The sequence below is a fragment of the Mya arenaria genome, chromosome 14 (assembly GCF_026914265.1).
Source record: "Mya arenaria isolate MELC-2E11 chromosome 14, ASM2691426v1".
NCBI lineage: Eukaryota > Metazoa > Mollusca > Bivalvia > Myida > Myidae > Mya > Mya arenaria.
Genome location: NC_069135.1, coordinates 42,434,000 through 42,453,185, shown reverse-complemented (window position 1 = coordinate 42,453,185; position 19,186 = coordinate 42,434,000).

Here is a 19,186-nt window from a genome sequence, read left to right as displayed (position 1 = left end):
AATGATCAGAACACAAATATGTATAAGATTTGGGTACAGATCAGGGATTATCCAAAGAAATCGCGAAAGTTCAGAAAAAGTCTTGGTCATTTGGACTTACAGCCTCCGATATTTTGTCGGTCCAAAAGAAAATTCGCCGGTCTGACAATTTTTGGTTGAAAACTTGCTTTTTCGAAGCCATTGTCGCTAATTTTGCATTTAAAGAAATAAAAATGTATAAAGATATTAACCAGTTAAACTTGAACATATTTTAAGGTAGCCATTTTTTGACACAAGCACTTAATTGAAATTCTGATTGGTTGATTTGTTGGCAATTTGTATTTTTCGGACCGTACCAGTTTGGGTTGCTTTAAAATTAAATAACATGTTCCAAAGGATAAGATTATTGTTTGGAACATTTGGAATTATATTTTAAAACATTCCAATGTTCATGACAAAAGTTTATCATTTTAGCGTTTCAAAACATCGCGTGATATATACACAGTAGTAAACATTACTTGGTAATGCATTGCAAAGGGAGGTAAATGCTGCATGGTGTTTGACTTAGTGCGGAACACATTCCGACATCTACACTACCGGAAATCGACATTGGATTCGTAAACAAATGGTTATTTGACAATATCATTGATAAAAATGCAATCTTCTGTTAAATAAAACAAAACAATTTATTCTTTATTCTAAGTGGTGTTTGATTATTGATAAAGATTAAATCTTCATTATTTTTTCCATCTCGCTGTGAAAACTGTCGGTCTGATGGACCGACCCCAGCACAAATTTAGTCGGACCGAGTCAAAATTTACCGGTCAGGGTTTTCGCGATGTCTGCAGGGATATTTTGCTGCTTTTTTAACTGGCTAGGGGTAGTTTTTGGCCACGTAGCTATTTATTAAAAATAAAACATTCAATACATAATTATATATTTATCTGTACCAAAATCATTTGCTTGTTATTGTTTGTTAAACTTACCTGGTAAAATGTTTGATGGTTGATGAAATGGAACAAATTTTATTGGCATGGTACTCGTCTGTTCAATTTGACATTATATGACATCACCATCTATCAAATCAGATTTTTAATGAGAATTCTTTTCAAAACATGTTTTGAAATATGGACGTCAAAAATCTTGACATAAAAGTATTGAGATTTTTAATTCAGTGTTTATATAGCAGCACTTTTTTACCAAGGCATACCATTTTTAAGCCAAATAAGCAGGTTTCCTCCAATAATCCCAAAAGGCAAAAACGAAATTAGCACGTTACTAGTAGATAAATATACAATTGTTGAAAGGAAGTGACATCCTCGCCATTTACTGTTCAATGACGGCACAGTCTGTTTAGTGGTTAAACCAATGACGTTGATGAAACAGAAATATGTTATAGACACATTCATATGAGCATTCTCAAATTTTGCATTTTCTGCCATTTCAAAAAGCCCCAGTGGAAGAATTCAGGCTTCAACAGTTCAGCCAAAAATCTACACGTCAGTCGCATAACATCATGCAAATAAACATGATTTATACTTTAACGCTGTAAAAAAAAAGAGGTATATTTTTTATGTTTTCAGCCATAATGCAGTTTCTTAAATGGTAATCTAGAGACGATATTCAAGGAAAATGAACGTTTTCTTCTCCTAAAATTTAGTTCCCCATTTATCTTTTAAAAAATGAAAATAAAAAAGACGATTGTTCCTGAACATCATTACAGCCTTCTACAAATCATGAAGTCTTGGAATTTTCCTAATGAGTTGCGGAGAGTTAAATTGTTCGGTTTTCGTTTCATCAGTTTACCACTTGAATCCTGACATTTCTACTCTGTTACTGCAATAAAAGACTCATATTTTTTTTTCGGAAATCGTTGAAATCGTATAAATTCAATACAATCAGGCCCTATACTGTTTGCTTAATAATTGCCGAAATGCAAAGACATGGAGGAATATTAGTTTCGGGTCAAAGGGCGGGAGGCAATTTCGGGAGCTCAAATATTTGCTGGCGCGTCTTAATACCAGTATTCATGCAATATTTAAGACCCTGCATCGTCGGGGATTAGAGGTCTCTGACAGGTCTCGGAATAGCACCCTAAATCTGAGATTTTTCAGATGGATTTTTATCCTGTTTAAGTTTCATTGGCCGAATAGTTTGGTAATCGTCTTACGCTTTAAGATTCATGGTATTAAATGTTTTGTTTCCGTAATGTCCCCAGGCTAGTTTACGATGTCATAGTAATCTATTTTGGTTGCATGACTTTGATGAAATGAATTTGGATTACCCAAATAATTTGGACCTCGCGATGAGTCATCATGCATTTCATGTCTAGAAAAAGAAGTTCCAGAAATGAGGCTTCCAGTTCATGATTTTAGAAGTATTATGCAACTGTACTCCTTGCTCTGTACCATTTAAAGGGACTCACTCATGTTTTGTCCTGGTAATGCATCTGAACACTGATTTTTCCATTATTTTACTCTATGATATTGAAATGGCGTAAAAAATATAAGTAAAGACTTAGTATTTTAAATTTTTTGGCTTCAATTTTTAAAGTGGGGTGCGAACTCATTCTGATAATGTCGAGAAAAATTAGGAAACATACGCATTAACCACTAATAACATCATGTAATAATATCAACCAATCACACAACAATTAATAAATTTCTGAAAGCTGTCTGTAACAGTATTGAAAATTGTGGTCTTCAAAGACGATATTTGAGCAAAACCAACATTTGCTGAAGTGAATTTTTCAAATCATGAACGAGTCCCTTTTATAAGATGCTTTTTTGAGCCGCTGGCTGTTTTGTCAAGAGAGCATCATTTTGACAATCATAACCAAGCTAAGCCTGTTTATGTTTTGTTTTTAACAGAAATACACAAATCTTAGCAGCTGAGGTCCATAAACCTATTGATTGTATTTGAAGTGAAAGCAGTGAGATATGATTAATGGATAATTGATAATTAAATCTTTCTTGACCAGTGAGTTCGGCCATGGTTGGTTGACAAAGACTTAAAGAATTTTGGCTATTTGGCAGCCAGGAATCCAGTAGAGATACTTTGAAGAAACTGGGGATAGATAATTGACTCTGATAATGATCAGGAAACAAAGTTATTAAGTCTGTCCCCATAAATGGAGAGACATATTGTTTAGCTCCTGTTGAATGTCTGTCTGTCTGTCCATCACAAATGATGTCCACTCCATAGCTCTTGAATCGCTTTAAGTTTTTTGAAATAACACCCCATAAATGTTCATGCTGATAAGAAGATGTGCAAAGGGTATGTTACAACCATTCAAGGTCAAGGTCACACTAAGAGTTCAAAGGTCATATGACTACAATTTGTGTCTGAATTACAGAACCCCTGAATGATTTTCAAATAACCCGCCACAAATGTTCACCATATTGAGACAATGTGCAGAGCGCATCTTACCAACAGCCTTGTTAAATGTTAAGGTCACACTTAGAGGTCAAAGGTCTAATGATTACAATTTGTGTGTGCTACATATCTCTTGAAGCCTTAAAGGATTTTGAAATTACTTGTCACAAATATTCACCATATTGAGATGATGTGCAGAGGGCATGTTACAACCAGCTTGGTTCAGGGTTAAAGGTTACTCTTTGAGATGAAAGGTCATAAGACCTTAATATTATTATTTTTCGTGTCCCCTCCTGAACATCTTGAAGGATTTTGATATAACTTGCTGTAAACCTACACCATATTAAGTAGGTGTTCAGAGCGCATTGTTTAATCCAGCTTGGTTCAAGGTCGACCTCAAACAAAGAGATCAAAGGTCATATGACTATTATTCTTGCCGCTCCATATTTCTTGAACTCCTTGACGGATTTTGAAATAACTCACAACAAATGTTCACCATATTGAGGTGTGCAGAGCACATCTTAAAGCAAGCTGATGGTCCAAGGTTAAGGTCAACCTAAGAGTTCAAAGGTCACATGACTACAATATATGTCTGCTTCATATCTCTTGAACCCATTGAAGGATTTTAAAATAACTCACAACAAATGTTTATAATATTGAGAGGAAGTACAGAGTGCATGTTATAACCTGCTCAGTTCAAGGTCAATGTCATGCTTTGAGGTCATGATCAGTCTGGAGTTGTACCAATCTTTAACAGTTTCCATGACATAACATTTGCAAATATTAAGTACAGAGTCTAGGCCAGGTGTCCCTAGTTGACGATCCATCACCATTTTAATGTTACAGCTGCATACGGAAACTTAAGTGTTCAGCAGACGATTAAACTCAATAAAAGCTAAAAATACTGCAACAGTAAGTACTTTTCGTGCATGTCCTCTGTTTCTGTTTCAAGGTTCTGTACTTTTCCATACATATTTTTCTTTCTATTTCCCCATGTCAAATGTCATGTAACCACAGGGGGAGACATCTGTTTTAGATAAATAAAACAAAACAATGGTCAATATTGGAACTGTTGTTTAAAAAAAACCCATCCTTTATAAAATACTCTGATATTTGTACATTTTGGTCTTGCTTCAGGATCTCTTTTATTGCTTGAAGTATAATGTTGATGAAACTTGCGCCACATGTTCAACTCATGGCAGCATGCAGAACTTGCAAGGTCAAGTAAGTCTACTAGTTCAAATTACTAGGTCAAGGATTTGAAAATGTATTTTGCATCTAATCCAAATATTGTACATCCATTGACAACATATTTGTGACACTTATGGGATTTAGAGGATTTCCGTTACACTCTGTAAGGTGGTGTCCTGAAAGCCCAGTGAGGAACCTTGCCATCCCATCAAGGTCACCATTCAAGGTCAAGGTCACAATACAAGGTCAAGGCCACAATGCAAGATCAAGGTGACAATACTAGGTCAATGTCCCAATAAAAGGTTAAGGGCACAATTCAGGGTCAATGTCACAATACAAGGTCAAGGCCACAATACAAGATCAATGTCACAATACTAGGTCAAAGTCACAATAAAAGGTTAAGGTCATGTTACAAGGTGTCAGGGTTGACCCTTTATTTTTTGTGTGCTTTCAATATCCTGAACATCAATTAAAGGATTTCCATGAAATTTTACTTCCAGTCATGTTTGATAAATCAAGATTTATAATTATATAGCTGATGTACAGCAGCTGTTTTGAACTTCTGTAAGGGCAAAATTATTTTGTTCTTTTGAAATACTGTACTTTATCTTTTGGGCATTGTAGCCTGCTAATGCAATGTTGAATTTAAAAAACACTTATTGAGGTGGAAGTAATTTAAAATAAGGCTGATAAAATCACTTAATATTAAAATTTCACAGGATATGGATAATTTCTCAGGATATTGTTGATGTAAGTTTGTAAAGTCTTTGTATATTTTACGACAAATGCTTATTATTTCGGTGATAAAAATCCTTAACAATATAATGGTTATGCAAAAACCTCCTTCAGGGGAAACTGTCATTTTGCGGCCCTAATTTTTTCATTACTATGTAATCACGGTAGCCATTGCGCGGGCAAAATTGAAATAAAGGTCATTAGGAAAATAGGCTTTGTTCCGCAAATATTCGATAATTTGTAATTTATGGATTGGTAGCGTTAAGGAAAATGCCCCGTGGGCGCCAAGTTGACTTTCTTAGATTGGGGTGACAACTGATGATAAATCTCGGGTTAGATGAGGTGCCATTGACGAAGTGCTTGAAATTCAAGCTTCTGATGCTTCTGATTAGCAGAGTCATGCAAAGGCTTGACAAATACGGAATAAATTGCAGGTCTGGGATTACGATGGTGTTAAAAAATTTGTAAGCTCATACATTTTACGGCCTGTCTCAGCATTTTTTTACACCAGAAAGTGTCTTAATTCTTCTTATAGACATATGGCAGGAAATATAATACTGTGAATGCGCTGTAGTTTTTTTGTTCTCTAATGTTAGAGGGATGGAGTTGGGAAGGTGTTTTATGAAAAAAATTGAATATTGTCTGTTGTTTCATTTAGAAAGGATGGATGTGGTGGTAATTGCATTTCTTTTGTTCTTCTCAAGTGTCATCATCGTTGTGCAAAAGTTATAATATGACCTGATAACTAAAAAAACAGCTCAAGATGTTTGCTATAACCTGGTAAACATCTTGGTAAAGAGATTATATAATGCACATGTTAAGCAAGGCCCATAACTCTTGTTTTGATATTTGTCAAGTTATATCCCTTGCTTGATTAAAACTTCATGAGCTAGTGTTGGGACTCAGAAAATTGGTGGATATTAACCAAATGCAAATAAAGACATAAAAGAAGAAAACCAACTCGCCGGATAAATCAAAGATGGATTATGACCAAATACAATTTATTGTCACCGATTTCAGGCCCAATATATTGCCAATCAGTTTACGATTAAAATCGAAAATTGGAATTTCACAACCATGAGCGTTGGCTGTTGGTCTTTAGCAATCTTGTTTCATATATAATGCTGTTTTTCTCAAAGATTTTTTTCATCTTTTCATTTGACATGAAATATAATAATCATGATTATTTATTTATTTATTGATGAAGGTGTTGCGCCTAAACATTTGAATATAAAAGGTTTTATTGATTTTTTTTTTCTATTAAAAGTTTCTTTTCAGTCTTGAGGGATCTCTGGGCATTTCAGTAAATTGTGGGTCAGCGTTTTGAATGATTTATTTGAGGTCAAATATTTTTATCGAAAAATTATTAATTATGGTATTGTAGGGTCACTGAGGCTTGAAAAATGCTGGTACCATCATGCTTGACAATTTGATCATTTTCTGGTCAGCTAATTTTCCAACTGGTCAATGCATGTTTCAACTGACCATAGCAGATGTAAGGCCAACAACAGTACTGACCATTTAAGATAAGGGACCAGCAAATAAAATTTCCAGATAACACAGACAGCATGCTAGGACTCCTGCTGGGCTACATACAACCATTAATAACTCTCCAGGAGCCTGGAATTTGTCCTGACCTCAAAGGTCAAATTAGGGGTCATCCAAGGCCAAGTGAAAAATTAGTAATTAGGGGCTAATGGTTAAAAACATTCTTCATTCTGTAAATTGCTGTAGCTGTGAATTATGTGGACATGATGTTATTTTTTTCCTCGAAAACTGTGGAAATGTTTAAAATAGATGGATTTCCCTATAATTACTGATGGTTAATGGTGAATGTTCTTTGTTTGTAAATAATTTAGATTGATGAAGGTGTTGAGATATTAGGGACAATTTCAAGGCTAACCATAGGGGCTTTTAGAAGCTGCCTGTATAGAAACTGTTGAACACTGATCATATTTCCTTTGAAAAATAGGCGGAGTGAAATTGGTCTCTCTATGATCACCAGACTTGGAAACATTGCTTTTAGATCTCATTTATTTTTTTGAAGAGAAAACAATGTTGTGGTACATCATGGAAGCCTGCGTGTCATTGTTGGCATTTGTGCAAAAACTTAACCAGAAGGACGTAACTGGTAATTTTCCGTAGACTGTAGCACGTAAGGCAGTCCCATAACTCAGACTTAAATAACTGTCCAGTTATGTCCCCCTTTTATGACAAAAACAACAACAACAGATGATTAAGTTTTTAGCTTACACTTTGTGGCGCTCTTGTTCAAAAGTTGTGTTTGTTAGAAGAACATTGCATGTTGTTTGTTTTATGCCATTTGAGAAAAGATTAGCAATGGATAAGTATATAGTATAAGAATTATTCAAACCAATTTTATTTATTTATTTTTGACAGATTAAAACAGCTGAAAGAAATAATGGAGTGAGCAAATCTAATCTTATTAGAAATTAAAAATACTTTATTTATCATTCAGTTTAATATCAAGAGAGCCCTCCCCCCCCCCCCCCCCGAAAACTTTTGGTGTAAAATAAAAGCATAAAAAAATACTTTTTTTACATTTTCTGACATCCAGGAATGATGTCCAATAAATGAATGACAAATTTGCTATAATGTATTCTCAATTCTAGGTAAGAAAAGAAAAAAGTAATTTTTTACAATAAATTAGTTTTCCCTTCCCTTTCTCTTCGTGTATTATTTTTATTAATAAATGATATATAATTGACAAATTTACCAATTATGCCAACTTCAGACATTATTATTTTTAACATAAAAAATAAAGGTACAAAGCGGCCTATGTAAGTTAACAGTCACATTATGTCAAAGAAACGGAATAATTGAGCCTGAGGAATAATTATTTTAAATATTTTCTTTTGATTCAGCATAATATTTTTTTTGCAATTAGGACTTTCCACAATTTACACTCTTATGACAAGACTTAAATGAGATATTTTAGGTCTTTAAATAGTGTTTTTTTTCATCACGCACTAATCACTTTGAAGTTGACCTGAAATGGCTTGTAAATCGAAATGTTAACAAGATCCAGAAAATGAATTAATTCAAGGGAGATAATTATTGTATTTCTTTTAAAAGATTTTCCTGAAATATTATATTGTTGAAATTTAAGCAAAGTGCACTGTCAATATTAAATTTTCATTAACAAGAGTAATTAGACCTTATATATTTGTTTGCATGTTTTAATTTTTGCAACAGAAATAAAGAGTACAAGTCTGTCATATCCCTCCATTTATTAACATGTTGTCAGAAATTTTTAATTGGTTTACCTTGAATCATTATTTCAAAGGCCGCGCTGAGTCTGCAGTTTCAGCATTTTTTACCAATTACGACATTCTTTTATAATGATAAGCAATACACAAAACCAAGCAGAAAGACTTCAATAACATCTTACATGGCTTTGAGAACATTTTTATTATTATTTAATCACATACTAATCACCTTGTTGTTGGCCAGGTTTCAGATGGTGTATAAATCAAAATGTTAACAAGAGAAAGCCGGTGTTTACATGATGCAATGGAGATAATTATGATATAAATATTGAAGGATCCGGGGGGGGGGGGGGGGGCATGATTCAAGGGAGATAATGATGGTATAAACATTGAAGAATCAGGGGCCATGATACAAAGGAGATAATTATGGTATAAACATTGAAGGATCAGGGGCCATGATTCAAGGGAGATAATAATGGTATAAACATTGAAGAATCAGGGGCCATGATACAAGGGAGATAATTATGGTATAAACATTGAAGGATCAGGGGCCATGATACAAGTGAGATGATTACAGTATTAACATTGAAAAATCAGGGGCCATGATACAAAGGGAGATAATTATGGTATAAACATTGAAGAATCAGGGGCCATGATACAAGGGAAATGATTACAGTATAAACATTGAAGAATCGGGGGTCATGATACAAGGGAGATAATTATGGTATAAACATTGAAGAATCAGGGGCTATGGCACAAGGGAGATAATTATGGTATAAACATTGAAGAATCAGGGGCCATGCTACAAGAAAATAATTATGGTGAATAGGATCAGGGGCCATGATACAAGAGAGGTAATTATAGTATAAACATTGAAGGAACAGGGGCCATGATACAAGGGAGATAATTATGGTATAAACATTGAATAGGATCAGGGGCCATAATTACGAACAGTCTCAAGTCCAAGGGTAGACTCAGAAAAGCACTTCTATTGCAAAGAATTATCTTTATTCCATTTGCTTTACAAAAATTAATATAAATAATTGCACAATTTCAAAAAGTAATCAAATTCAACGAGTTCCATCATTAAAACTCAACTAATAAAAAATATTATCAAAGAAAAGGTTTGAGTTTGCACTTGTTACAAGTCTAAATGACAAATTATTGCAGAAATATTAAAAAGAAAATATCATCAAAGAACATGAACATGTATTTTGTAATTACTGTAATGTACTTAAGATCTATGTAACCATTATAGAGATGATCTTTTATCTTTGAAGTCTGAGCCTATATTAATTTGAAGCCTAAGGCCAAATTGTGCATGTCTTTGCGTGCAATTACGAGAGCAGACTTTAAGATTGTAGATGAAACATTGTCTTCTTTTCATTTAAGCTTGTCTGTGAGTCTTGGTGCCATAGTTGCCAATGACGACAGCAACCTGCAAAATCTTTAACCTTAAGGGACAGTATTCCATGTAGTTCTTATTCTTATCCTTTATAGATATGCCTCAGTGATTCCATTCAGCCTATTGGCCAGTTATTTTTACAGTCCAATCAAAACACTCAGATTCTACTCTTAAATTTAAAGCTAGATCTAAGTTGGATATTGAATAAGACCCTTGGGGTTTGGGACCGTATCAATATAGTTATTATCCTCATTCTTAGACATGCCTCAGTGATTCCATTCAGCCTATTGGCCGGTTATTTTTATTGTCCAATCAAAATACTCGGATTCCATTTTTAAAATTAAGATAGGTCTGAGTTGGTTATTTAATTATGGTCCTTAAATACGGTCCTTTGACCGTAACCCAAACAAATGTTTTCACATAAAACTTGCTTACACACTTTGCAAGAGACAACTTGCATGTGCCTATTAACAAGGCCCACAAAGCTGTAATAACTGTGTGTTATTGCCCTTTTTGACTGAAAAAATAGATGGACATTGATTTTGGGTCACTGTGCTTTTGTTTTCTGTCTCTGGTAGCTTTTGAAAAGGATTAAGTGTGTAGCCCATTCACAAGAGGTTGAAACCATCTTGTATACCTTGAGAGTTGTCCCAATTCTATGCAAACACTTGCAGCTTGCAACAAGTTTTTCTAAAATCTGGTTTATTTCTACTAAAGATTTTTTTTAATTAATTGCAGAAAAAGTCTACTTTTTGTTGTCTGTTTCCAGTTTATTTTTTCAGTTAATCAGTTATGAAATTGACTTTTTTCTATCTGACATTGGCTGTATCATATCTGAACAAAATCTGGAAAAAGGATATTTCCCCATGGAAATCATATCACTAACATGTACCATCCATGGGAAGAAAATTGAAATTAAATGGTAGTGTAGCTTCGATCATTATGATTAATCGTGCCTGGCCATTCAATCCCTTGGAAACTTACATCTTCCTAGTCTGGCTGGGCTTATCAGCATTAATTTTAAAACATAAATGAAAACGTGGTAACTGCTGATATTAATTAAACAGTTAATACGTTATTGCTGTAAGCGCATTAAATGCTCAAATACAGGTGGAAATGGGTGAAAGAGATTTACGGGCTAATCTGCTGGCTAATCTGTAAGATAATTCCGGACATGTGTACACCACATGGATCCAGCAGAGATCTGTTTGTTTAATCTGAAACCGGAGGTGCAGCATCACACCATGGTATTCCCACAGTCTGCAAGGCCTAAGAAAACATTTTGATAGTCCAGAAAACATTTTGATAGTCCAGAAAGTGTTTGATAGTCATAAAAAACAGATAGTTCCCAAGTTCCTATACTGTTTCTCTATGTTGACTGAAATGTTTTTGAAGGTACAAAGCTGTCCATAACCACTGAAGTTAATATTTGATTATCTGCTGTGCCGATTTAAAAATGATGTTTCTGGACATAATAATGTTATATAGAATGCACGAGCAGATTCAGGGGGGTGCAGTTGATTTATTGTCACCTAATGTAAATTCTTTTCAGAGGTTACAGTAACAGCCATCCAACAAACATTTGGTTTGAAATTTTCGAACTCATGACTGGCAAAAATTAGCTGAATCTAGCAAACTCTGACACATGTAAGAGATATTGTTTATACACTATCTTTGAACATGTTTTGAAAGTAATTGAAATCTTTAAGCTTAGAGAATGCACTTAAATGCTTCATTTGCAAGTTTATTGTTACAGAAACTTAACACTGCAAAACGTCTGCACAGTTATCTCATATCTTTTGATATAGAAACCATTCACGTTTCATTCTTTATAAATTTATTTTCCTTAGAAACTTCATACTTGATCAACTTTAGCTTGAAACTTTTATAGCCAGGTGCCCACTCTTGATGTATAAACATTCTTTTTCAGCATCAATTTTAGTGGTGGTTATTCCATAGCTTCAGAGGCCCTTTTGAATATTTGCCAGTGCATTTCAGCATTTGGCTGTAATTATCAGTATGCAGGGAACGTCCCAGGGTTGTCAGCATTGCTAAGAGGATTTGTGTCAGTTAATGTCTGAAGAAGGGATTACTTAAGGTTTTCTTGACCATTGCGGAGTCTGGACCTTCGAGATTATATATTATGCTGACATTTGAAAATATTTTCCACAGGGGGTTTTTGTTTTGCAGTCATGTCATACATATTCTTTTTTTACGTAAACTACATGGACGAGCAATTTAGAGGATTTTTAAGCTGTGTCTGTCTGAAGTAGGGATTACTTCGGGCTCTCAGAGTTAGACAATGCAGAGTCTAGCTGGACCTTTAAGATAACTCTGATTCCTGAAATCCTTGTTTGTCCACTTCTTGTCTAGTGTCGGCTGATTCCATTTCCCTAAATGGTTTAATATTGAAATGGTAACCATGTTAATTGGATTGCCCTGCAAGCTATTGTTGTCCCTAATGGCATCAGAAGTTTCTGGAACGTTTTGGATAGAGGGAAACATTTAAGCGCCCAAGTCCTTCTTTGTTCCATATTCTGCAAATCTGTTGTTGTACAATTACCACTGGAAAGGTAAATATTTCAATTGCCCAGTTGTCATGGTTTTTTGTCATTAAAAATATAAAATTGAAGCATTTTGGATCAATAAGCATTACAGTAGCTATTAGCGAGGCATTATCTCGAAATCTGAAACTACTCATAACAAGTTGTTACCAGACAGATGTAAAAACATCAGAATAACAGAAAGTCATTAAATCCATGTTATTCTGACCAATATACCATAATTGATCTAGAAAAGGCTCTGAACAAAAAAATAGTGAAATGAAAAAAAGCACTGAAATTGCAAAAATGAAGCAGCTTGGGGCCATGGAAGGCATGCCCCGGCCCTCCCAACCCCTAGGATCGTTCTCCCCAGTATGTAAAGTAAAAGTTTAAATTTATTCCTTTCGCCAATGTAGTCTTGAAAAATGCGATACCCTTGGAGACTGCGGATGTTGCATTATTGCAAGAAAGAATAATATATAGGGTGTCACTTTTTATGTTATGTTTGGTGTCGAAAGGGTTAATCCAATTATTTGCATAAAATAATGGAAAAAAGTGTTATTGAGATGTATGTCTGATTTGTGCAGGGGCGTTCATCACAACAAATAAGGTATTTTTAATGGAACTGATGTTTGGTTTATGCAGTTTGTTACATGTATCCCAGGTTACAAAGGTATAATATACACCACTGGAGCACTGTTTGTATAAGCTAACTCTTATATCAGGCTATCAAATTGGGGTTTTGGGCCATGTGTATATATTTCCAGACATTTTGATGATACACAGATAGCATTTCTTTAAGCATGATCTTCTGTTTATCTTCGGGCAAGTTTTAAAACTGCACTCTCGCAGATTGACAGTTTTGACATTACTGTAGTTTTTTGTCTAGAAATGAGCCAATTTTTACCTTAATATCTGGAAACCAGTGGTAACAAAAAATCCGAGCACAGTTCTTTCATACAAAAAATTATATGTTCGAAAATTTGTTATTTATGGTAAAAAGCTTTACTTAAAAGCTTTAAGAAAAATGCAAATAACAAATTTTTGAACATAAATATGAAAGCCTGCAATCTGATTTTTTGACAGCAGTCTTTAATGTCACTGGTTTCCAGTCATTTTTCGCAAAAATTGGCACGTTCCAGACAAAAAAATAAAAAGAAGTTGTTAAAACGGTAAATCTGTGAGAGTGCAGCTTAAACCTAAGTTGAAAGCAAAAAAAAAGATGGGTTTAAAAGTTGGTTAAAATCCAGCTTCCACGATGGTTTCTGTAGTTTAATGATTTCTTTTGACAATTGTATCCATTCCTGTATGAATTGTGATATATGGAATGGCAGGTTTTGACATTATCGACAATATTGTGCAATTTAGTTTTGTAGTTTAAACAAGATTAGAAAGGCTCTCCCTGAAGATTGACGATTTTCTGTTCAATGTGTTTTACGAGATTATGAGATTTTTTTAAAGATTTTGAAAGACAATTTGATGCACTTTTGGTGTCAAAACAGGCACCATTGATAGAGCGATTTTCATGATATAACTGGGCGGTGCTGTTGTTGAAAATTTAAAATATTCTGTACCGTCTTGATCAGATTGTTTGAAAATTATAAAAAAAGCCTATTTATTGAAAGACATATAATCTTATTGATATATCTGAGTGTTATAAAATAGAAACAATAAATTCCTTGTCAAATGATAGGAAGTTTGCTGGATGGCTTAAATTTTCTTAAGAGAATATAAAAGATGGCGTTAACTGGTACGGTATTGTTTCAAAAACTCAAATGTGATTGCAGAGAAATTTAAAAATTATTTTAAATTATAAGAATGTTAAATTGAAAATAGACTTTATTTTCTGTAGATAAATCTTATTTTGTTCTAGAAAATGTTGAAGTCATATTGATCGATGAAAAACCTTGAAATTTAGCAAGTGTTTCAAATAATGTTTTTTTCTTCTGTTTTTGAACATTCCAGTGCACTGCATCCAATTTGCATCTGTAGGAAGTGCAGCAGCTCATGCTTTATCGTGTTTATCTGCTATCACGAAGTCGACAGCCCAAGATTAGTGGTTTCTGACATGGAGTGAGCACCTATTGAAGTATATTGAACCTGTTTTCTAGAGGTAACCCATTACAGGTAATCAGTGGTATTATTAGGGTAATTGCATGCATGTGCATTAAGTAGCCATCTTTAATGGTCGGACAAGTGCAAACAGGAGTTTCCGAATAATTGAATAAATATTTCTCATGCCTCATTAGATTAGTAATGGTTTCTGATACTCACTGGCAATTAAAACTAGGGAATCCAGGGCGGGTGGTGGGGGCAGGGGATTGGATGGAGGAATCGCAAATCCCACCTCCAAAATGTTATTGTTCATGTCATTCATAAAGGTAATAAAATACACAAAGTGAACCATTTTAGACAAAAAGAAGCCAAAGTGTGCTTCCCCAGTAAGTATTCCTGATAACAATTCTTAGATTACTTGGTATCTTGACTCGCTGGCAATTAAAACTAGGAAATCCAGGGCGGGTTGGGGCGTATCCCAAACCCCCTTTAAAAAAATAGTGTGGACATGATATGTCAGAATGGTAAAGTAAGCATAAATTACATCTAAATGCATCTTTTAAGACTAAAATTAATCAAAGTGTGCTCCATTATATAATTCATGGTGTCCTTGTTAGTGTTATTATATCAATTTCATGCCAAAAAAATACCTTGGCCGTAAATGTTCAAGATAGTGTAATGAAACTTGGTAAACATATTCCCATATTTACATGTAAAGAAGGGCCCAGTAACTCTTCATGTAATTAATTGTAGAGTAATGCCCCTTGTTGGACCGCAATAAAATCAACTGACAAACATTGGCATTTGCTCCGTAGTGCTCTTCAGTGTTCTTGTAATGAACATTAATTTTCAAAAAACTTTGGACTGATTGTTCACAACATTGTGAAAGTTAAAATATTGTAAACAGCATTGTTGACAATTTTAAACGTGAAATATTCGATGATGTACTTATATATTTATATAAAGCAAGTACAACTGTAACCGTTCTGTCAAATCTTGTCAGAAATACAGTCAAAACTTGTTGGCTCCATATTCCAGTGACACTTTGATTCGCTAATATTGAGCCAATCGGGAATGCTTACTGACTGTGCATCGTTTTCCATTTTCCTACGTTATCTTCGCTAAAGCATAGTTTTTTGGACTTAGGATCAGTACCCATATTGCACTTTTCCCAACATTATACAATCGATACTTTGACAATACCATGTTGTTGTTTTTATTTATTTTTGCAGTTATAAAAAAATATGTAGACACATATATACGAAAGCAATAAACAAGCATATTTCATACAGTGAGTAACATATAAACATAGCTCATAAAGTATTATCACAGCACTGAACATATAGATAGCACATTTACATAATACAGTTCACTTGGCCAACCTAGCTAGCTTTTACTCGGGCTCCGATGACACTGGCAGGCTCTGATGTCACTGGCGAGGAACTTTAACAATTTAGCTCTGAACAATCGACCCATTGTGTATTGTCTTAGCATACAATTGCAAAGTTATTTGTCTTTAGTACTTTTATTTTGTTTTGATGATAGACCATTAAACCTGTAGCTGCTATTGTTAGTTTTGTACCAAGAAATGGTAATAAAAGTTCAGGTACTTAATTTTTTGCACATATAAACAATACAAGAAATGAGTACTTCTGGTGCAAACTACATTACATGCCTCAGGGGCGGCTCCAGGAATTGATGTTAAAGGGGGCATAGCTTAGGAGCACAACCCTTTGACGTTTGCCCTTCTTTCTGAAAGGAAAATTGAGTGGTTGAAAATGTTGTCAAGGCAGTTTGGGGGTACTTCCCCTAGAATATTTTTACAATTTCTAGTCTGAAATAGTGCATTTTGAGTGTATTTTATGACTTGTAACATCCTTGATTGACAGAAAAAGTAAACTTGGTGTGCCCCCCCCCCCCCTCCCTTCCCCTATATCTGCTAGAATGCTATATATTTCAGCAGACAATTAATTTTAGCACCACTGTGAAAGCGTTTAATATTTTGTTAGAAGCTGTAACTTACCTGATACCTTGTTGTATTGTATAGAGCATCTGAATTAATATTCTATAAAACTTTGTGTAACTCATGTCTAATGAGTTACTCTAGCATAAAATTTTATGTTCATGTTACAAAAGATGATTTCGAAATAGTTGAAGTGGTTTTCATGTCTGGAAGTAATTTATTCCATTAATTAAGCATGATTAATTCATTAGTAGCCCTCTATGTCTGAGTAAATGTAGTGTAACTAATCTGTGACCTTATGAACGGCCCTCCCCTAAGGACCAATTTGTTGCGGGCTGTTTATTAATTAGTGTACTGAATTAAGTGCCACATTGTTAGCATGGTGTAACAGGCAAGTATGAAATGAGCCATGTTTTGTTTTAAAGAGATATTAAACAAGCTAAAATGATTTGATGGAAATTTAATGTGGTAAGAAAAACTCACTGAGTTTTAATGCAGAGGTCTTCAAAGGGACTCGCTCATGTTTTGGCACCATAAGGTTTTTTCCTTGGCAATGCATCTGAAAACGCTTGAATTATAACTATTTTACTCTTTGATATCAAAATAACAGAAAAACATCCTCTTACAGTATGAAAAAAATATGTTTGTGTTGGGTGGGAACCAAGCCTGTACAGTCAAGGAAAAATAAGAAAACTGACAACAAAACCTTACACCCACAAGGACTCATACACAAAACATGTTTACTTAACCATTAAGCCTTTTGTTGAATTGTGTTACTTTTAAATGCTATTCAAAATCTTGGACTTGAAAGACAATATTTGAGCATATATCAACATTTGTTGAAGGGTTCCAGCTGTCAGTATCTTAGTTTTAACACTCTTAGAGATTTGCCACACTTAATCTCATCATACAAAAAAAAGTGCAATTTGCAAAAACAGGAGCGACTCCCTTTAACCTGTTTTGAAATTAGAAGTACTGACTTGATTGAGACCAGAACACAGAACTTGCTATCAGCGTTTTCCAATACCTTCTTTGTGTATGGTAACCTGCGTTTTCTTATGCCCTTTTGGCAATCTTATCTGCGCTACTATATATATATGCCTTTTGCATTGTAAGATGTTGTTTTCAAAATATTAAAAATAACAAATATTTCAGACATCACAGCATAATCCGACATTTAACGATACAACACGTAGCATAGATACATATTTTTGTGTCGCCTGAAAAGATGACATATAGGGGTTACTTTTGTCGGCCGCGGCGGCGGTGGCAGCGGCGTTGGCAGCGGCGTTGGCGTTGGCGACGGCGTCCTCGTCCCATTTTCGCTTGTCCAGGGTATATCTCCTAAACTATTAGTGGTATCAACTTGAAATTTCATATGTAGATAGATCTAATTGAGGGCAAGTGCAGTGCACAAGAACTGTTACTCTTGCTTCCATATTTTTAGAGTTATTGCCCTTTGTTATTTTTCATGCTTAAAATTTTGTCCGGGGCATATCTTGTAGAATATAAGAGTTATCAACTTGAAACTTCATATGTAGATAGATCTCATGGAGGGCAAGTGCAGTGCACAATAACAGTAACTCTTGCTTTATTATTTTTAAAGTTATTGCCCTTTGTTAATTTTCATGCTTAAAGTTTTGTCCGGGGCATATCTTGAAGAATATAAGAGGTATCAACTTGAAACTTCATAGCTAGATAGATCTCATTGAGGGCAAGTGCAGTGCACAAGAATCGTTACTCTTGCTGCCATATTTTTAGAGTTATTGCCCTTTGTTAATTTTCTTGCTTAGGTTTTGTCCGTGGCATATCTCGTAAACTATCAAATGCCACCTACACTTGAAAGTTAAATAGCAACATCATTGTCTATAAATGAATAAAATGCCAATCTAACAGCTATAATGTCGACAGTAAATAATTCGTCAGGCGACACATCCGACTCGCGGAGTTCTAGTTAAAAGATTACAACCATTTATATTCTTTAAAGCAATTAAATATAGTTTGTTGCTATGACATCTGAATAACAACATCTCCTGCCATGAGCAAAATAAAACAGGAATTAAAAATAGAGTCGCAGCTTTCTGGCCGGCAACTAGTGAAACAAAATTAATTAGTTTTGAAGGAATTTTTTAAAGGAATATTGCTATGAGCTTAAGATGGCATCATGTTGTCATTGTTTGTGTTATGCAATTATAGCAGTAATGTTGCACATAATTATACAGCATTAGTTTTACGGTGAAAAATGTATAAAAAATGATATCTAAGATTTTACCAATACTGCTATAGTGCCTGAAAGCAGACATCTTGCTTGACATTTTTGCCCTCTTTTGCTAAAACAGCAAAGAGGGTGGCATTAGTGTGGCGGGTAGAAATTTGGTAATGTTTATTGTAAAACATGACATTTTTTTTTTGTACATAATAACAATATAATTTGTGAGGACATCTGTGGAAATGATATAACGGGAGTAATTGTGTTCTTGTTTTTTCATCACACTCAGATTTTTTAATCATGAAAGTCACTGTCAATTAACGGAGAGACAGATAAAAGAAGACCAATGTCACTGTGACATAACTCGAGATACCACGTTTTATTTAGCACACTGATTTTTTATTTGAAGTGACTTTTAAAAAATCAGTGTGCTAAAAAAAACGTGATTTCTCGAGTTATGTCAATTTTGCAGATTTTTATTTTTGCAGACTTGGCGTCACA